Raw genomic sequence first — 23,239 nt, forward strand, 5'->3', positions numbered from 1 at the left:
AGGCAGTTCACACATCAGTCAGAGTCTGATATGAGAAGGGCCCCGACTTCTCCTTTTTGCCCAGCTAATATACTCTTAACACATCCTGGTCTGTCTCAAAAGATCGCCTTGGTTTACCTTAAAAGGCAACACGTCTTTGTTCAACATAACATAAATTCTATCTAGACAGAACAGTATCACGTCTGCAAAAGTTTCCTGTTGTTTAGCTGCTTCAATTTCACACATTTTGCCTATCTTTAATTTGATAAAAGCTGCACACATACTTTTCACACTTGAAGTACAGAATAGGTCACTTGAAGTACACATTGTCTCTTTGTTACTTAGTCTTCTAACCCAGAACATTTTATCCTTGCAAGTTTATCTTAACTTATATGTAGGTGTACACCCAGAGTGTGCACATATTTCTTGATATGTAGCCCCTACGATAACATGAAGGAATCCACCAGAATATTCTCACCCAATCGCACACAGGAACTTGGACATAGACTCGGCCAATCAATGACTTGCATGCTGGTGCACTGGTGAATGAGAGGAGAGGGCGGGAGAAAAGAGAAAATGAAAACAACAGAGAGGATGGCGGCGTCCGAAGAGGTCCCATGCTGACGGAGATTTCGGTATGATAATTCAGTAAATAACAGTTTAGCTCTTAGTTATTGCGTGTGCTACATGTTTTGGTCTGAGCTACGGGACAGTTACGGTTTGAGTGGTGTGTGTAAGAGCGGAAGACTCCACGCCATCAGTACTGAAGATTCATCCGTCGTCATATCATCAACAAGTATAGTTCGCATAGTGCGAGGCAACCGTCCTCGCTAGGTAGTGCAAAGTGTTGATTATTTAGCTATACTACTAGCTCGTCGCCAACGTTGGAAGTTTGTCACGCAAGGGAAGGAAGACAACCAGCCAGTTCACAGCTAAAGCCTAGGACGTGTCTGTGGCTCATCTCTCCTGCTCTCTCCCTCTCCATCCTCTCTCTCACGCCATTGATACACGGTGCGGTCGAGGAGTAATATAGGCTACCCTGCCACACATGACTCCACCGTTGCCGCGGGATAGCAACGCCCTCGTGATGGACATGTTCTATTAATTGGTGTACGGTCGGCACATACGTAACGTGGACAGTCCGAACCAAAAGGAACATTGAACTGAGGTTGGTCATGGAGTGTTGTTAAGTGTATTGTGCAAAACTGTTTCTGAAGTTACCACTGACCTGAAGATTACTGTTGTGTGAATTACATTCACAATAACGTTACTGCTGTTATTTGCATATGAGGTTTATCTGCAGTGTATTTAGATATTAGCTGATGTTGTTAAGTAAACTTTCAAAGTGTTATTGAGCCACTCTGGTGAAGTGGATGTTAATACAAGGGTTTGAACATTTTATGATGGTTACAGGTTGATAGGGAAACCATTCCTATACGTTTTACATTTGATTTATAAATATATATACTTTTTATTTTTTTATTTTTATTTTATTTTACTCAGTATTAGAATACTGGCATTTAGTATAATAAATAACCTCTCATTTCTCAGCTTTTACACTATTGCTTTTACTGTGAAGTTTTTCCATCTTTCCTGAAGTAGGGGCGTCTCATCCTCTGTCTGTAAAGTATAGTAGGTAGGGGGAATACAAGTTAAGTCGCACACACACTGACAGTTAGGCAACTGATATTCTGCACTTTAGGTTTCCACCGTGACAGGTCCAAATCCTAAAGCCTAAGCTATTGTGCTTTACTGAGCGGGCAGAGTAGACACGAGATTAATAGGCCTGGGGGTTAGGGACTTAAATCCTCTGATTTCCAGCCATTCAGGGAAGAGTGATTTACCCCTACTAAGCGGACGTAGGTCCCGTTCGCTACATATACATTTCTAAAACTTGGTTACATATCTTTAATAATGTACTTTAGCTTATATGATTATATTTCTTTAAATGCTTATGAGTAAAAATAAATGTTCAACGTTAACACAAGTTGCACACATCTGAAAGTACATCTTAATGTAAAATTTCCATTACAATCCACCCCATGTTCATTCAAAGAACATACACACAATTAGACATTTACTTCTCCATAATCATAGTAATTTACAACAGGTAAATTTTCCCCATGGTCATTTAATTTCTTAGTCAAACTCATGTTCGCTCTCGTTCTCGTATACCTCATCTTCAGGCACTGTAACCTCAACTTCATCTTCTTCCCAACATTCTAATTCTAGCAATCTAATTCTATTTTCAGAAAAAACTAATCATACCATAGTACATTGCCTTTTAACTTTGAATCAAGTTTCATTATCCTTTGCTAAATTTCGAATCACATTGATCTATTAGGCCTTTAACAGGCTGATACCTGCTGATTAACCATTTTTCTTAACCTTATTTTGCTAGCTGTTAATTCAAGTAGGCAATTGTTTTACTTAGTCAGATCTATTTAAGGATCTGTGTAATAAAATCTAACCAAAAAATTCTAAAATATTTTCATTTTTATCCTTAACACAAATATCAATAATTGTATTATCTTGTTTCAAACAATCATTAATTTTAAAATTATCTCTCACCCAGCTGTTGCCATGAAAATAGCTTTAGCTGCTGATGTGTCATTTAATCTTTTATTACCTATCCTAAAATCCTATTTTTCCAGAATTAACTGATGAACATAACATGTCCTGCCTCTGTTTGTTGGCAATGCGGAATAGTTCATAATGGATCCATTGATCCAGATCATTAAATCTTTAACTTCATTCTGAATTAAAAAAGCTTTTTAGAATTTTGCTTTGAGCAAATATTCTATTTCACTGAAATGTCTTAACTGTTTAGATTCATTTTAGTTTTTAAATTGAACATTTCAACTGTGTTAAATTTAAATTCAAAAGTGTTACATTGTTCTTGGTCTAGGTTTTAACTTTGTGCCCCCTACATAATTTTTTTTTTTTTTTTAAATTAATGCTCTGGGCTTCATTAAAGTATTAAAATCTTTAAGTTGGAGATTTGGTTATGCTATAAAGCCGTTCAACTAATAATAATTCAGAAATTAAATATGTTTCCCAAAAATCAATCTCCTTTTGAAAGTTTTTCTCTTTCTTTTGCTATTTCAACAAATGGAAACACCTAAAAAATATTTAATTTAGTCATTCATTCATCGCTATAGAAGTTTACCCTATTATCTATTTGGACCTAGTCCAGCAAAGAAACTTAGCCTCCCTTATTAGAGAACAATTATTACCACTGTTAATTTTTTTTTTTTTTTTTTTTTAGCATCTATGATATCTGAATTAGGGTTCTAAAACCCTCAAGTTTCTTCAAAAATAGTCCTTAGATTATTTATTATCTTTACAGTAAGGTACCTATTTAGAGTCCCTATACTCTATAGAATTAAGATATTTTCCTCTTCTTAATTTACGTGTACCTGAAATATTCAAATTAATTAGTAATTGTTCAAATCCTGAGATCTATATCAATTCTCAGTCGTACAGTTTAGTCTGATTGAACCAAATAAAACATCAATTAACATAACACACAATTAATTATTATGCTAAGCTTAAACCATTAGTTGGTCCACATCTTCCTCCAGATGTGTTGATCATCTCGTTGCCCCATGGACGTTCCATCTTCACCAGGGTGATTCTTTGCGAACCGTTGCAATGGGCTTTCCCTCGTCGGCAAGGGAGGAATGTTACTAGCACATCCTTGATCCCCCACTTGATGCTTTGCGGTGTCAGGCGTTGGCGGCTTTTGGGGTTGCTGAGGGCTGGTTGGCGTTTGGCTCAGGCTGGTTGGTGTAGTTTAAGGTGAGAAGCTTGGACGGAGGTGTCACACACTGCAACCTTGCTGATAGTTGCAAGATTTTTCCTCAGAACACAACCGCAGTCCACTGGACCTTGTTTGTGGAGTGAACCATTTCCTGGCTGCTTTCACCTGTGAATGGAGACCTTAAGTATTTTTGTTAATTACAACATGTATCATGTCGCCAGACTCATCTGCTTGTCTGGCCGGTCGTCCTTTTTTGATGAGACCTGTGAAATTTCATGTTAAACAGTAAGAAGACAATATTTTATACATTTGGAACAGAATCAGGTCTGTTCGCTGAGATCCATCATGACATCCTGTAAAAAGTAAAAAGTTAAGTATGGGGTGGACAGGGCAAGCTTGCTTGCTCTCTGCCTTCCCAAAGTTATACTCTGTGCATTGTTTATTTCTGCCACAACAACAATAACCCAGCTCAGGATAGTTAGCCAAAATCATCCATGGTTGTTATTTTATTGGGAATATTTTCTTCCCTGTTGGGTCATATTTTACCTGTTTGTCACTTTATAATTTTTTAGATACAGCTGTTTTGATTTACATAATTTATGTCTCTGAACACCATAATTCACACACCCACTTTCACACACTCCACACACACCTCTCTGGCCAGAGATTCATTCATTCATTCATTAATTCTTGTCTGCCTTAGCAGTTTATGAACTGAATGGGGAACATATATTAGGAGTGGAATACCACCAAATATGAACGGTAACAAAGTTCGACGACGACAGAAACTACTGAACGTAGACACACTGTGGCATTCCCCTTGCGACAGTGTCTGAACGTTACGATATCAATTCTCAGTTGTCCGATGCAGTCGTCATGTGTTTGAGTTTAACACAGTGAATGTAAACCTAACTTTTCAAAATCAAATAGATTAAACACTTTAAATAGAAATTGTATAGACCTACAATTGCAGTTGAGAGAATCCGTTTTAATTTCTCAAATGCAATTTGTCATTCTTTGCACAATTTCAATTTTCCACTTTTTGCTGTTGCTCATAAGCTATTTAAAAGAAGATTTAGAAATCTTCACACAATCTTTGATCCATGGACAAAAAGAAAATAACATTTCTATCTCGTACCCCCGGTGATGACAGCATGTGATTTCAAAAGTTTAGAATTAGAAAACATTGGTTCTATTGAATCTAGAAAATTACCTTTAAATGAAATGGAGTGACCAATATTTTTGTCAAAACACAATTTATATTTAAAGTTGGTCACCCAATCTCATTCCCATATGCACAATGCACAACAATTATCTTAGTTAAACATACAGTAAACCATTGACTCTTAGAATCTCATAGATCAAAACCATTTTTCCTCACTGTCTCCCAGGGATGACGGGATTCAAATTCTAGACGCCTTCATATAGAAAGTATAATATTTAAACACGTGCAATTCATATAGTACTATTTATTCATCATTTTAAGAGTTCTGATTCCCTTAATATTTTTCCCCTTATTGACTGTTTGTAAAACCCTGTGCTCTCAGATTGCCACACATTTTTATCAGTGGTTGGCCACCAATCTTGAGTCACATTGTTTCACAAAAAGCCCCAATTCTCTCCACTCTGCAGTCTGTGGTTTAGCTAAAGAGATGTGAGGGACGGCCCCCTCTCATACAGTAATGCTTGACTATCAGTCAATTCAACCTTTACAGCACACCATTTATCAGACCAAACTAACTCTGAGGTTTTCAGTTCCTCACTCTAGTTCAGACCATTTTTCAGCAAAAATTTCATCTGGCTCATTGCTAACATGACATGTGCTATGCAAATCACTTTCTTCCATGAAATCATGGTCATGAGGCATCCTATTTGTGTCTTTGTTTTGCAGACCACACTGAGGAGTGCTCCATTCAAAAACATAATGTTTCAGTTGGCATTCGCACCATACTCATATCAGCAGTGAGGCCACTGTCATCACAATACAAATTCAGCTTTAGTTTACACATCAAATCTCTTCCCAGAAGATTACAAGGACAGGTATTAGTCACAAGAAAAGCATGAGAAAATGAGCGATCACCAATCTGACAAGACAAATCTGCTGTATATGGTTCCTTTACCAGATGCCCTGTGGCACTTCTGGAGGTTGTCCATTTTCCAGATAATACAGTTAAATCAGGCAATTGTTCATTTTTAATTACTGAGTTCGTCACTCTACTGTCAATTTAGAACTTAATTTTCTTTCCCTCGACACTAATGTCAATCATTGGTAATTTTGCAAATGCTTTATACATTCGTTCAGTGTCAGCAAGCGAATTTTCTTCATTGCAAGAAACAGCAAGCACATTTTCTTCATTGCATAGAGCAGAAAAAGAGATAAGATTAGACATATTTACCACCTGGGAGTCAGACCCTTCACCGTCGCTCCCCTCCCCCTCCTTCTTTCAATCTCCTTGTGGCTCTGGTGGCTGTTGGAATCCTTTCTTCTTTGGAGGATCCGGACAGTCATTTCTCCAGTGTCCTTTTCGCCCACAATTATAACAAGCTTCAGGGTCCATTGCGGGTTGGTCACCCATTCCACGTCCTCTTCCTCCTCTGCCTCGTCCTCTTCTGCCACCTCTTCCTCCTCCTCTTCAGCAGAGCCAGTTGAGTGTCTTTGTCAGTCTTTTTCTGTTTGTTCTTGGCTTGGTCTCTCAGCAGCTTTTGTTGATGCGTTGCGTGTCGCCGGATTTCTTCCAGACGCGCTTGGTGGTACCCCACACAAGACGTTTTGAACTTTTTCCCTATTTCAGGGTCCAGACCGTCCAGAAAAAACAGTTTTCAGATATTGTTCTAACGTATTTATCTTTGATTGTCTGGCCTGTGCTTCTCTTTGGGTTGGTGAACATTTACGAATTTTGGAGATGGAGGAGCAGAGGGCAGGGTAGTCGAACCTAGCAAGCTTCGATGTTCAGGGTGTCTTGGTGGTCTTGCTTGCAGACTCGTTCCCTCTTCTTCTTTGTCTTCCTCAGGATCTTGACCTCCCATTGCTCCTGGTTGTCTTTGTGGTTCGTGGAGGGCCACTGCTGGTGGTGGTTGGTAGGGGGAGTAGGGAGCCGGACAGCGGTCGTCCTCAGCCAGGCGGGTTTTCATGCATCTCATTTCCTCGGAAGAATTAGAAACAGAGTTTAGTAAAGTTTTTTTTCTGGCTTCCTCTTTCTGGCTTCCTCTGCCTTTGTCTCTCTACTATTTGCACTCTCTAATGGTGCTAATGCTGCATTTATCTGTTTTCTTTGTCTGGTAATTGCCTCATTTAACCATACATCTATAATTCGACCATCAAAGTCATAAATATCTTCTTTCTTCCTTTCTTTTTGGAATTTCTTTTTGTCCAATTTTCCTTTGTCTTTTGCAGATGGCTTACACTCAGACATTAAACACTTATGCTTACATTAAACACACATTTATTAACTGTGGTATCCTATGATGCCACCCCGTTCCATTTTTCTTGGTCATGGAACAATAATTCCCTTTTGAGAAATCCACTGTCTCCAATTCTTTATCATTAACATTACCCATTTTGCACTATTTTTACTCAACAATATTTATATTTGCGGATTTAAATCTTTCTCCTCGCATGGTCACCACGCACTATATTTACTGTGTTAATTCTTTCCCCCAGCGTGGCCACCACGCCTGCCTAAATCCGTCAATCTAGGACTTTCAAAAATGCCCACATCCGTCGATGCTAGGTCTTTTTCCCAGACAAGTGCCTTGTTAAATATTTGGAAGTTACTTTCAGGCTTATTCCAAACCGCAAACTTGTCTAGACTTTTGAGAAGATTACTTTCAGGCTTATTCTCAAAATTCTGGCCCTTCTGGGAAAACAATTAACACTGGCATTTTAAGAAGTTACTTTCAGGCTTATTCCAAAAATCCTGACCCTTTTAGGAAAAAAATATTCAATACGCAAATAATTTTCTTATTTACCACGTAAATAATTTTCTCTCACCGTGCTTTTTGCAGCTTGGTTCTTTATTCGGGATCGCGTCCACCTAGGCCTGCCGTGGTGTCTACAATTCTCCCGTCCCTTGCAGTTTTAGCGTTGGGGTATCGGAGCCAGAGACTTTCTTGTCTTTGGGATGTTCAATCAATTGCTTCGTCCACGGAGGTCATCAGCTTTGCGATTCCCAATCCTCGTCGCCATTTGTTGTGGAAATTCTTTTCTCAACTTTTATCAATAATTGGAAGACAGTAGGATATCTCAAAGGTTAACAAAGATCAGCTTTATTTCTTGCAAGAAAGGCAGTTCACACATCAGTCAGAGTCTGATATGAGAAGGGCCCCGACTTCTCCTTTTTGCCCAGCTAATATACTCTTAACACATCCTGGTCTGTCTCAAAAGATCGCCTTGGTTTACCTTAAAAGGCAACACGTCTTTGTTCAACATAACATAAATTCTATCTAGACAGAACAGTATCACGTCTGCAAAAGTTTCCTGTTGTTTAGCTGCTTCATTTTCACACATTTTGCCTATCTTTAATTTGATCAAAGCTGCACACATACTTTTCACACTTGAAGTACAGAATAGGTCACTTGAAGTACACATTGTGTAACCCAGGTCACTAGAGAGATTCTGTTGACGTGAGGAGAGAGAAAAAAAAAGACTAACACTTGTGAATATATAAAACAGTTATTTTATTAATATCTGTGGGGAAAGAAAAAAAATATATAAAGTTTAAGATTCTAAGTGAAAATAAGAAAATGCATAAAATAATAACACTCATTTAGAAAAGTTATCCAATTTAGCAAGACAAAGATTGGTTCAATTCAACGAGTGGGAGTTAGCCCCGCCTTAATAGAAGGACTCAGGGCAAGGGTGATGCAACACTCTTGACGAGACAGTAAGCGGCTAGTTCAAGTTACAGAAGCTGCTGGTGCGATCCTAAAGAAAGAAACGAGAATTAGAACGAACAAACCAAGAGTGAAATCAGAGAAACAATAGAGAGACTTTTAGATTAAAGTGCGGATTGAGTTTCATCGGTCAAACGTTACGAGTGAAAGTGTCATTGACCGCTACGAAGAGAGTGCATATCCAAAGTTGGGAGTTTTTTCCCTTCATAGCCGAGAATTGAGTTCTCTTGGTGAGTGTTGTAATTAAATAATTATTTTTGTGTGTAAAATGATTGATAAATGGTATTGAATCACTAAATTCTGATGTTATATGCAGTTGTATGTAAAAGAGTTGACCCTTTTTGTTTATAATGGGAAGAGTATTGCATGTATGTGTTGAATAATTAATGTTTTAGAGTTCAAAGTCACCTCGAGTGGTTAATAGAGGTTATTTTAACGAATTTCGTCGTGTATTTGAGCTATGAGTTAAGGCGCGATCATGACGCACATGTAATACGGGCAGATGAGGCCTAAGTGCGTCATTTGAAAAATAGCTCTTTGCACATATAAACTATATGTGCTAAAGTAAAACGGAATTTCAGTAAAAGAAAAAAAAAATGTTGAATGTTGTTTATATGCAGACTAACTGCTCTAATGATGTATATTTTTGAAAGGAATGTCTAATTGTATTTTTGGCCTTGTCTTTGCAAGGTTGGGTCTTTTCTTTCTTTCCTTTTCCCCCTTTTTCTTGTTTTTTCTTCTTCTTTTCTACTTTTTGTCATTTCTGAGTCGGATGCTGCACATTTCCTGGACACCGGACGATTTTGAAGAAGAATTGTATGTGAATTGTCCCTGCTTGCTTCACATCGGAAAAAAAACCGTTGCGAGCGGGAACTGGCGAGCCATTTGCCCATATAAGGAAGGACCGAGCTTGTGAGTCAAGAAACGAACAGAGTGGTATGATTGTGCACACAACTGAATTGAACTGTGTTGATCTGAGATACATATACGGAAGAAGGATCTCGTGAGAGCGGCATTCGAACTGGAACTGAGAATTAGTGTGTATTGAGAATGAGGAGATGCGTCACGGTAGCTTGCTGTCACGTGACGAATTGAGCCCACCCACCATTTTGGGAGGATACGCTATCGGTTGCTAGGGGCAACAGTGTAAGAGCGATACAGAGACGGATACAAATTGTAACGGATATACGGATAGAAATTACGAGAAATTATATAAATAATATATATATATATATATATATATATATATATATATATATATATATATATATATATATATATATATATATATATATATATATATATATATATACAATATAATATATATATATATATATAAATAAATATATATAATATAGAAATTAAGAACAAATGGAGAAGAATGCGGCAAAAGAAAAGGGTCCTTACAGGGAGAAACTTACTACCAATGCCAAACAGAGGTATTTAGAGAAACTGGCTAATATTAAAAACGTCGACCCATACGAGCTGCCTGCAGCTGAATGGAACAGAGACCTAGACACTTTACCACCTTGCACTTACATGGAAATAGTTAATTACTTGGTTTTTGGCATCAGTTATTACACTATGCTAGAATTCAAAAGCCTGAAATCCTTGGAAAGCTACGAGACATTCTGCTGCGGCTGGGTGCGCGACTTGGTCATCTACAAGCCCCCAAACTGTGAAAACACCGTTGTACTGGCAAAGGTAAGTTGCTTCACCTTTTGTCAAGTCAAGTCACTTTTAATTATAGTGCTTTTTACAATCCAGATTGTATCAAAGCAGATTAACAGTAATAACAGTGAAATAACAAAGTTTGTTTCTGCTGTAACTTACAGCAGCTCTGGATCAAACAGTGATGGCATTCAGTTCAAATGAAATAGTATCAATTGGGGGTGTAACAATATCGTGTCACAATATATCGCAATACAAAAATGCAACAATATATATCGTGGATAGTGACAATATGTAGCAGCTAGTGTGTATAGTTCACCCAAAATGAAAATTACTTTGTGAAGAAAAAAAAAACAAGTTTACAGATTTAGTGTCAGTACTACTACATTAAACTACTATATATAAATGTTGAATATAATGTATAATAATGCAATGGGGGAATATTTGTGGGTCCTGATAATGCAGTATGTCTGATGTTACCAGTAAAAAGTGGCCTACATTATTTTAAATATATTTAGTCAGTGACAGAGTGCAAGCATATTCGTCTAAAATAATTCTGTATTTTCAGCTTCAGAATCATGAATATTGTTATTCTGGTGTCTCTATTGTCCTGTGTGTTGGGTTTCCAGCACCAAGTCTAAGCCTATTCATTTACATCCACAATTTAATACCGAATTTAGTATTTTAATCAAATATTCTAATCAACTTTTATCATATGTCTTGGAGTATCGCAATACTATCGTATCGTGAGTTTAGTATTGTGATATGTAGGCTATTGAATCGTTTCATGAGGGTATCGTTACACCCCTAGTGTCAATGCAGGCAGATCAAAAAATATTGTTGAATATTTGGTGAATATTATTTTGTGTGTTAATGAGTTTTAATGTGGGGTGTGTAATGTTGTAGGTTTGTGTGTTGGGGACTTGAGTGCATTAAGGGTGAGAGTGCAAGGTGTATATGTGATCCAGGCAAGGCTGCAGACAAATGGAAATGTGAAGTGTGTAACTTGAAAAAAAATGTGACCTTTGTAATATATACCTCTTGTATTTAACAGGTCATGCATTCACGGCGGCTCAGCGAGCCTCCTCTCACACCATGGGTCATCCTTACACCATCGGGACAAGTGTGTTCAGCCCACTGCACATGCATGGCTGGTGTAGCTGAGTCATGCACCCATGTTGGAGCCCTGCTCTTTATGGTTGATGCCTGTGTCCGGTTGAAGGAAAAGGCCACAGTCACTGATGAACCGGCCTACTGGATCCTGCCAAGCAGCATCGACAAAGTCCATCCAGAGGTTGGCCACAGCATCGACTTCACATCTGCTGCTGCCACACGCAGGTCTCTAAACAGACGCATTGATGGTGAGACCCACACCCGTCCTGCGTTGAGAACACGTGCGGCCAAAACAACAAAAAAAACACCCACACCAACACCGGAAGAGCTGGAAAAATTCTACAGGGATCTCCATAACACAGGCACAAGATCAGCCATTTTGAGTGTGCTGCCAGAATACTGTGAGGAATTTCGAGACCCTATTCTGCCCATCAGAAGCTTACAGTCTCTGGCAAATGTTTGTGGTACTAGCCTTGATAGGAGTGACCTGTCAGCGCTGCAGAAGCACTGCCAGGCCATAAGAAACATCGCTGATGTGTCAGAGGAACAGGCAGTGCAGATTGAGAGAAGGACGAGAGGACAGCACACCTCGTCACTTTGGTTTGCAGCACGGGCAGGCAGAATCACGGCCTCCTCAATGCACAGTGTCTATGCAACAGACATCAGCTCACCAGCTCTCTCCACCATAAAGAGGGTTTGTTACCCTACGCGCGGGCCAGGAACAGCAGCCACCAGTTGGGGTATCAAACAGGAGGAGACAGCGAGGCAGGCATACACCACCCAAACAAAAGAACAGCACAGAAATCAACAAGTGCAAACTTGTGGGTTTTTTGTCAACCCGGCCTTCCCACAAGTAGGAGCATCACCAGATGCCATTGTGAGTTGCACCTGTTGTGGAAAGGGCTGCATTGAAATAAAATGCCCAGCTAAGTACAAGGACTACACAGTCCTTGATGCATGTTCATTAGATGACCGCAATTTCTGCCTGCATGTGGTTGATGGTCAGGTGCACCTCAAGAAGAACCACCAGTACTACAGCCAGGTCCAGACTCAACTTTTTGTAACGGACAGTGCATACTGTGACTTTGTAGTGTGGACACTGAAGGACTGTGTAATTCTACGCATAACTCCAGACACCTTTTTTTGGAAGGCACGTCTACAGAAGGCACAGGAGTTCTTCCTGAAGGTGACTCTCCCTGAACTCGTGGTGCAATATTTCACAGTACAACCTACCTCCCAAGCATCGTTTGGCCCCAGTGTGCTACAGCAACAACAGCCACTGGAAGTGCGTGTAAAGACGCCAAGAAAGCAGCTTGCCAAAAAAGACAAAGCACCAAAGAGAAATAAGTCAGTGTGGTGTCTCTGTGCTGGACCAGAGAAAGGTCAAATGGTGGCATGTGACAACGAGAACTGTACAGTACAGTGGTATCACTTCCATTGTGTGGGGCTTGTGGACACCCCTTCTGCTGATACTCCTTGGTTTTGCCCTTCTTGTGCTGATTAATGTTTGATGCACATTACATTAATGCACTTTTTATTGTTTACATTAATGCACTTTTTATTGTGATTTATTTATTTAGAGCATATTGTGAAAACATATTAATACACTGTTCATTGTGAGTTCTCAATAAATACTGTTAAGTCATATAAAGGTGTTTAAAGAGTTTATTTCAAATTTACAGTAATTTCATAGTAGATTAGATTACACTTTATTTTAAACAAAAAGTCTGCACTCAGACTACACTTTTGCACATATTTACCAAGGCACAGCAAACAGTGACAATCTTGTCCAACGCCATTATGTTTTCACCTTCACATTTGAGAAGCATGTTCACAGGTACAGTTGAGTGTAGGAATTTAAATTTGTTCCGCACAACACCGATCACCCTCTCCACATGAATCCTGAGATGTGCTATGGCCCTAGTCTCCTCCACATCTTTTGCCTCCAGCTGTGCACGACCCCTTGTGAAAGTAGGTACCTTAACCTCAGCACACATCATACCCACACTTTCCCTGATATTAAATCCTCTATCTGCCAGCACAATGTCACCTGGCAACAGTTTGTTGAGGAAACCACTTTGCTCTGTTATGTGTTTGTCACTAGCGCGCCCACCCCACCCTTCGGATATGAAAGAAATCACACCCTGGGGTGTAATCACGATTAGATATTTCATGGTGTATGCATGTTTGTACTGAGAAAAAGTCTGTGCCCTTGCAAGTACATTTGAGGGTTTTTCAATAAAAACCTCAAAACAGTCCACGATTGCAGCCACATGTTTTCCAAACGATTCCACAAACTGGTGTGGCATACTGGTCAATAAACTTTCTCTGCTTGGCCAGTACACCAATGGAGACAGCCGTGAGTACATCACACTAAGAGTATGGTGAAAGGCATCACTGGCTGTTGTCCTGTGCACCCGAAACAGACGGCCGAGGTGCTGTATTGGCAGGTCTAGTCTAAGGCGCATAAGAGTCATCAGGACAAGCTGAAAGGGTGAGAGCTTCTTCAAACTACCTTGAGGCAGATATGGCGTGAGACTGAGCAGAAGTGTCTGAAACATTACATAAGTCGGAAGTCCCGTGTAGTACTTCACTCTGTTATCATCACCACTCAGAAAGTTCTCATTCATCTGGTACTCTTGAAGCTCCTCCTTCAGCTTTCTGTTTTCCTCCAAAAGACTGTTAATAACATCCCGTCTAGATGAGCAGAGTGCACATTCCTGTGCCGGTGATGGCGGCTGCTCCTGGTGTTGTTCCGGGGATGGTGGCTGCTCCTGATGCTGTGCCGGGGATGGTGGCTGACACATTACTGCGAGCACATTTCACCGACAAGCAAGCATAATGTCATGAACAGAATCTCAACTAGTTTTGTTAAAAACAACAACATTGATGGTTGGCCATCAAGTATTTTCAAAGAAACAACAGTTTGGTAGATACAGTGCTAAGCATAAGTGAATAGACCCATGCTAAAGTTGACTAAAAAGAGGAATAAAAAAAATTAATCTTTTAGAAATTGATCTAATTGCCTTAATTTAAAAAATCCAACCTTTAAGGACACCAATTTTCTTTGTGAATGAATAATGTATCGTAAATAAATTAATGTTCTTCCTTAAAATACAGGGTGCATAAGTCAGGACAACCCATGTTAAATTCCCATAGAGGCAGGCAGATTTTTAAAGGCCAGTTATTTTATGGATCCAGGATACTATGCATCCTGATAAAGTTCCCTTGGCTTTTGGAATTAAAATAGCCCCACATCATCACATAGCCTTCACCATACCTAGAGATTGGCATGGTTTATTTCAGTTAGCCAAATAGCTGGTTTGATTTGCATTGAGAGATGATCTTTTGGAAACTACCCCATGCCAATCTCTAGGTAGGGTGATTTTTCCTATTTTTTTTTATTAAAGCAATAAGATCAATTTACAAAATATGATTTTTTTCCCCCTCTTTTTAGTCAAATTTAGCATGGATGTATTGACTTATCCTTAGCACTGTAAGTTAACGTTAGTTAGCTAACGTTAGCAGGCTAGGCAACAACGTCAGGTGCACTTCGTGACTTTAAATGCTGACAATATAAACACATTTAAAGAATTTTTAGAGAACTTACCCGAATGAAAATGCAGAGAACACACTCTCATCGACTCGGAGATGCGGTCGAAAGTAATGTCCTTTCTTCTAATTGCTGCCACCCAAGAAATCCGACGTCTCTTTGTCACATCGGAGACATGCTCTCCTTCATGCTTTTTCCATGTAGGGAAACGAAAAAACTGTAACAAATGGTCCCTACGGTTTCCACGACAATCGTGTGAGACACTGGAGCAGTTTTTTACACAGCAGTGTTTTCCAGGCATTCTAAAATAGTTCGACAACCTCCTCTACTACCAATATAAACAATGAACGGCGCTGACGCGTATCCTCCCAAAATGGCGGAAAGGGGAGGAGACGCGGTCTCTGGGGGCGGGGCGCTGTGTCGTGACGACATCTCCTCATTCTCAATAAACATATATATACATGTATACAAAAAGAGGAATCTGAATTGTATTGAGACTGCTAATTAAGCAGTAAATTTGACCTGTGATTTTTATTTTCTCTACTGTTTTTTTCCTTTCAAATTCTATTGTATTTCATTTCATTTTGATTTTATTTTTATTTATTTTTTTTCTTGGAGAAGTAAAAAAAAAAAAGGTATTCTTAAAGGGGTAATCATTTTGAAAGATTGTATGTGAATTTAAAACGTTTACTTAACCTTAAATAATCCAATTAGAAACAAATTGAATAAATAGGTAAAAAATAAATTATAGATATATATATATTAATAGAATAAGGGTAAATTAAATTTATTAGCTTGAAACTAAATAGGTCATAACAAAGAGAAACAATAATTATAAACTAAATAGGAAATATAAATTAGGATTATATTAAGGATACATTTATTTGTTCCACGGCAAATCCTTGCTGTTCTCCTGGTCATTATATATATATATATATATATATATTTTTTTTTTTTCCTCCTGTGTGATGTGATGTTTTAAATTTCTCTGCTTTATTATTTAAAATTCCTTAAATACATCATACTGAATTTTCTAACCAAAGAGTGTTTGTCACAAATTCTTTCTCCCCTTGCTGTTAGCGCAGTCTCTTGAGCGATTCTGGTCTTCTGGTCACTGGTCCAAATTTTAAACGGTGCACTTCACGCTCATTTGCATATTTCGCTGGTTGTAAGTGAGGGTTGTACTGTCGCCGCGACGCAGGTTACAATTGTCTCTTTGTTACTTAGTCTTCTAACCCAGAACATTTTGTCCTTGCAAGTTTATCTTAACTTATACATTTCTAAAACTTGGTTACATATCTTTAATAATGTACTTTAGCTTATATGATTATATTTCTTTAAATGCTTATGAGTAAAAATAAATGTTCAACGTTAACACAAGTTGCACACATCTGAAAGTACATCTTAATGTAAAATTTCCATTACAGCTTTTATGATTGTTCTGGGGCTGTGCAGTCTCATTTAAAGCTCTGAAATGCCTTAGCATGGATGATGTGCTGTTTCCATACACAAGCTCTTTGTCACACACCAAGTATCTCACCGTCTGAAAAAAGTTATATGAAAGTAATAAATTACATACAACAATAAAATAAGTCAAATTTAAATATATATTTCGTTTTCACAGGGAAGTTCATTTTTAAATGTTTATTTTATTTTATTATATGAATTTAAAAAAATACCCTAAATCCCCCTTAACACTGCACAAAAGTAGAATAAAAACATTATATAAGTGAGTGATATTACATTTGTTTTATAAAAAAAATTGCTTTATTGTGTTTCATACAGGAGAAACTTCACTACAAGTGTTTGGTGAGTGTGTTGCTAAAACGTGGTACAGTATTTACTACTAAATGTAATACTAATGTGACCTAAACTTGGTGGCTGTTAAATTGTCGACCAAATTGACTACGCCACCCCCACGTTCTGGGATGGGGGACCCTAACAATGATCTCTTTGCACAGGCAGTTCAAATAAATGATCTAGAAGCCAGAGTACAAAAAAAATTGATTTACTTTATTAAATGACAAGTATTGTTCTTCTCTTATGACTGAAATGACTTGGTTGGTAACAATGTTATTAATAACACAAACAACTAAAGAAAACAAACAAACCACAACAATTCAACTCCACTCTAAATGGATTTAAAGTAAACTTAACCAAAATAATTCTCAAGAGAAATGAAAACAATGCTCCAAACAAATTAAAATCAAATTAAAAGAATACAATTAAAGAAATAAATCAATCCAAAATTCAGATCAATTAAACAGACAAATCATAATTTAAATCAAATGATGAAGAAAAGACAATGATAAGAATGACACTCAAAATAACACAAATCGACCAGGAATCATAAAATGGGAATTACACCACAGGGGAGGAACAAATCAAACCAAAAAAAAAAAAAAATCAAAACCAAATCAAACCATAATATGTAAAACACGCAACCCAACAAGACCTCCCATACAGTGATATACCGCTAAATAAGACAGGCAGATCTCGCAGAAAAATGAATGCCACAAAAATAAAAATATAACACAAATAAAATAAAGCAACCAAATCCCAATGGATTTCGATGGGGAAAAAAAACGATGGCCACTTGCCAAGAGAGATTTTGACCTGTAATCGAAACCATTTAATTTTTATTACCCATACACCATTCTACATTTAAAAACAATCATATAAAAATACTCACGTTGCTGATACGCTAAGGCTCACTTAATGGATGATTAGGATGCATCAGTCTCAATGAAAGGCAAAAGTGTTGCAACGCAGTCGTGGCTCGGCCAACTAATAATGCTCCTAAAAATACGCATTTTTTTTTTAACTATTTAAAATAAAACAAACCAACTTGATCGTTCACTCACGTCAGGTGGCCGAAGCCAAGCGCAAAATGGCACGTGCACTATGTTCTCACATCAATCATTGGTGCAGGAGAAATCCTAGAACACATTTACTATAGTAAATACAACCTATACTGACTTATCTCCTTTAAGATCGACTACTATTAAAACTTATTTCAACCCAGTCTCATTGGAAATACGTTACTCTGGCTACATTTTTGCAAAACCTGAAAAACGTACCTCCAGGTACGTTTCACTGCACTTTTCGGGTGAAACGTCCACTGGAGGCGCTAAGTGGTATCAATTATTCTCTGCTCCAGATGCGTGTTTATTAAAGGTTATAAAAGCGACGATCTCCAATATGTGAGGACTCCGACGTAGACACAATTTTAATATCAATTATGAATTATTTAAACTCTTCTGAGATGCCCAGGCTGCGTGACTGAGGATAGACGTCCGATGAGCATAGGCTCTGGATCGCACTTCGCCGAGGTAACTTAACCTACGTGTTTACCGAAAGAGTCGCCGAGGTAATTTACGTGTTTACCGAAAGAGTATGGCATTGCCTCGCAAATGGAACAATTAATTTAAAAAAAAAATGCATTTGTATGTTTTAGTTTTCTGTGTTTTACTGAAATTGAACGGCAGGGAATCGCGCAATAATGGCCGTGTTGATTAACTTACGTACCAAACCCCACAAAACTAACGTTAGTTGGCAAACTATTTTTGAACGGCGAGCCCAATTTTATTCATTTGTATAGCTGTGTCTCTGGTGTCTATCGAGTAAGTTATGAGTTAACTGTAAGCCGAATATAAAATAAGATATCGAAAGCATTAAGAACAAATTTTGCCTGAACGTTACGACTTCACGTTTCAGTCAGGTGATTGTTATGTACTCGGTGAAACGTACAGCAAGTTTACGAGTGGGCAGTGGACTCCCAGCTTCAATTAACCCTGGTACATAAAATGTTATATTGACCCCATAATATCAATTGATCTGTTCTGTTTTCAGTAAGCTTGCTTCTCTCCCATTAGTGCACATTTGGGACATTTCATGCAATTAAAACTGGGAGATTTTGAACTTAACATACAAATAGCCTAGGCGAACTGCTCAAATGTAATTGATCTCAGAATATTTGTATATTCTTTTGTTATCAGTGAATGTAAGCAAATGTAAATATTCACGGACTTTGATGAGTAGGCTACGATCAGCATCGTAAATCCTGCAAAGTTTTTTATATTTTCTTTTTTTCCCACATTTATAACACTATACTTTGTATTATATTACATTTGCATCAAACCACACACACACACACACACACACACACACACACACACACACACACACACACACACACACACACACACACACACACACACACACACAAAATGGTAAATGCTGCTGTGAGGGTGTCATCCAAAAATGACATCCTTCTGACTGCTTTTATTAATTTCTTTAATTTTTTTCCCCTCTTTTTAAAGTTGTGAAAACACTACTGTAGAGTTTTCCTTTGGATATTTGAGCAAATAAGACAACAAATATATTTAATGCACTGCTATAAAACAATGACGACTTCCGCTTCAGAAAAACCCGGGGTAAGCAGAGCCCGTCTTCCTATTAGACATTCTCTGGGGTAAGCATTCTTTAATAATGGCCTCCAATGATTTGTCTGATCCAACTGCAGAGGACATGGAAAAGGAATTAGAACTTGACATCGATGAAATAATGGCTGATTTGCAAGAGTTGCAGGAAGTAAATGGTCTTTTAAACTGTTTAAGAATAATGATGATACTGTTCGTTTTGTAGCATTTTATACTGATAACATAGTTCTTATGGCTAGGAGGAGACTGCTCTTAAATCACGACCTAAAAAGAAAAAGAAAGACGTTCCAATGATCAGATGGAAAAAAAGAGACAAAAGAGGTATTTTGGTATATTCAAAACGAGAAGCCAAACAAGGAAAAGGGGGTAAGTGACAATATCATGTTTATTTTCTCTTAATGTTCTTGTTTTCAAAAATCTTATAGAGGCTTATCACTTTTACACTGGTGTACAGGTAAATCCAAAGCTTCAGTGGTCCGTCCATTAACAAGCAACCAAACTTTGATTGATCCTGGTAAGCTGATTGTGTCCATTTTGTAGAGTTAAAAAAAAAAAAAACATTCAAAAATAATGGAATGGTTTTACTGACACATTTTTGTAACTTATTCTAGTAAATACAAGTGCTGCTGAGACTTGTATGAATGAGGATTCTTCAGATATAGGCATCAATGCACAGTCTGCTATTGGTAAGTTACAAAAGACTTCTATCTTGTAATTTTTTTTTTTTATCATTATCTGTGTTTTGGTAAATTAAAATACAATTAGATTATGATCATTTGTTTTCTTATATATGATTTTGGCTTTCAAGATATACAGTTACAGCAGCTCCATGATGCTCTTATCCATGATGCTGATCCAAGTATGTCTGCATCTCACAACTGGACTGTAAGACAAATGGTGTCTGAAAACCATTGGATAGAAGCAAGACAAAAACTCTTGGATTGCTCGCTCGCCTCAGATAGGGTTTATTGCATATCTTGTGATCACTGCAGAGTGAAGGCAGCAGTGATAAGGTGCAAGGACTGTTTGCCAAAACCACATTACTGCAACAACTGTGATGTGTCAACTCACCAATACCTTCCTTTGCATAACAGAGATTATTTTTTAGAAAATTTCTTTAAACCTATCCCTCCATCAAGTGTTGTAAAGGACATCAATGGCCAACACACATTATTTGAGCAAGGTAAGAAAAACATATTTATGAATACACAAGTCTAAAAGTCTAAGTCATATTTTAATTATGTTCTTTTTTTCTTTAGCATGTTTGTTACCCATCCAAGAACCTCAAAATATTTGTGATTGTGTGCCTCAAAACATGTCTGTAAGTGCTGGCCGATTAGTACATCTCATCAACATAAATGGTATGTATTCCTTAAAAATGAAGTATTTATTCAATCCAATTTTTTTATTGTTCAGGGTTGTCATTGTAACTTATTTGGATTGGATTGTAGGTCGCCAGTATATCAAAGGAATATTTATATACATGTTTATGTTAGTGTATATTGGCTTATCCAATTTGTTCCACTGTAATTAATATAGAGTAGAGGAGCAGCCTTTCTATGATGGAGTTTTCATTGCCAAGGATGAAGATGTAGCAACATTTGTTGATTTAATTCAGCAAAAGACCAACCCAGTATGCTTCCATAATTTTATTAGTATTTTTGTTGTTTAACTGAAATATTGCTCTTAACTGATAATGCTGTTTATTATTATTATTATTATTATTATTACTACTATCTTACAGGTACAAGGGAGAGGCAAATGTGGACAATCCACATGGGCTGCTGCCAGGGAGACCTCAAAGAAGTCCAGCAATAAATTGGATGAGGAAGGGTTGGAGGTGGCAGTTTGCAGACACAACATCTTGCTTAAAGGACTGAACATGCAGAGGGGTGAAATATTTGCTTATCCAATGTTTTTGCAAAAAGAAGTGGCCTCAAAAACAAACTGCAGATTCTTCTGCACAGACATCATGTGTCGATATTGGCCCTACTTACAAAAAGTTGCACAGGCAGTTCCATGTCTGCAGCCGTTAACAGAGATGAAGCCTTTTCTTTCTGTTATGCACGCAAAGGGACACTACCAGCTGTAAGGTAACTCTGTTTTAAATTACATGAAACTAAAAAAAATCCTGCACACTATCAGTACTTGCACACGTATCAAAATAGCCTATTTACAACGTTTAGGTCCCATGACCTTCATCAGTAATATACCTACATGCTGGATGAAGGTCATGGGACCTATTGTAAACTTTAATAATGTTTGTGCAAGTACTGATAATGTACAGGATTTTTTGTGTTTTTATTTTTTTTACCTGCAGTTGTGTAAAGGTAATCGTTGATCGATTGTTTTAAACAACATGAAATAGTACAAGGTCTTTATATAATAATAATAATTTTTTACATTTATGTAGTGGCACTCATTTCTGGGTACTCATTTTCACTTTAATCTTGTTCTGTCTGTTAAATTGTGCCGGTTTGTTTTATAGGTCCAGTGGAGTGGTAAAAATCAAACGGGAGCAGGCACTACTATAGGTGAAGAAGTAGAACAAGTTAACAGTTTTCTATCACGTGTTGCTCTTACAAAAAAGTATATGAGTAAGGCTGGTAAGTGTCATATGTATGACCGTAGATTTAGACAATAGAATATAAAATTTCATAGTCAAATTTAAAAATGCATTTTGGCTGAAAATTATAGGAAATTGAAGTAATTCGGGCTGAGCACCTATGGTGTAAGGACCCTATTGGAATTTAGTATTCCATTTAGTATTATTTTATTTTATATTTGTGCTCATTTTAGTTGTTTAGCTTTTCATAAAGTGTGTAAAGGAATAGTCCATTTCAAAATGATGCTTTTTTCATAATTTACTCACCCTCAAGTTGTTTTAATGCTGTATGATTTCTTTCTTCTGCTGAACACAAAAAAAAAAAATACATTTGGAAGAATGTTGGTAACCAGATAGTTGATGAACCCCATTGACTTCCATAGTATTTTTGTCCTACTATGGAAGTCAATGGGGTCCATTATCTGTGTGGTTACTAACATTCCTAAAAATATATTTTGTGTTCTCTTGAAGAAAAAAATTGAGGGTGAATAACTTGAACAACTTCCATACAACTTGACGGAGAGTAAATGGTGACAGAATTTTCATTTTGAAATGGACTATTCCTTTAAGCTTGGAATATTAATGGCCAGTGAATAGGCATTTAAGGTTTTATTTATTTATTTATGTGTGTATAAAAGCTGTGTTTTTTCTGTTTAGCACGAGTGGATATGATCACCCTTCATGCCAAAGGATGGAATGAAAGAAAGAAGAAGAACTTGCACGTTTACTTGTCTAGGCGGTATATCAAGGTACCACACCTTTAAAACAGTGTTGTTTTAAACCATACATTTACTGTTCATTTCTTTTTAAACAGTCATATTCAGTTAAGTGCATAATCTCACCTATGTTTAAGACTGGGCAAAAGATGAAGGAAGCCAAAGATGATATCGAGGCTGTTAAGTCCAAAGAAGAGTTGCAGCAATGGGTGTGCGACGTTAAGCGATGGGCAACTCAAGGTGCATTCTCAATTTTTGTTTTCCATATTTTTATAGTTTTTATATAAATTAAATATGATAATTTATTTGAAGTATTTTAAATCTTAAAATACTGTTCTTGCTTAATGCTTAGTTAATGTCCTGATTCAGTAGTCTAATATGCTATTTTAAACAGTTCCCGATGGCAATAGAACCGACGATCCAGAGGGGTTGCAGCATCAGATTGAAGGGTTGTATTTGGGCATTCAGCAGAAAAAAAGAGATTTGTATCGCCTTACAGGTAAA

This window comes from Scardinius erythrophthalmus, assembly GCF_964197995.2.
Source record: "Scardinius erythrophthalmus genome assembly, chromosome: 16".
NCBI classification, from domain to species: domain Eukaryota; kingdom Metazoa; phylum Chordata; class Actinopteri; order Cypriniformes; family Leuciscidae; genus Scardinius; species Scardinius erythrophthalmus.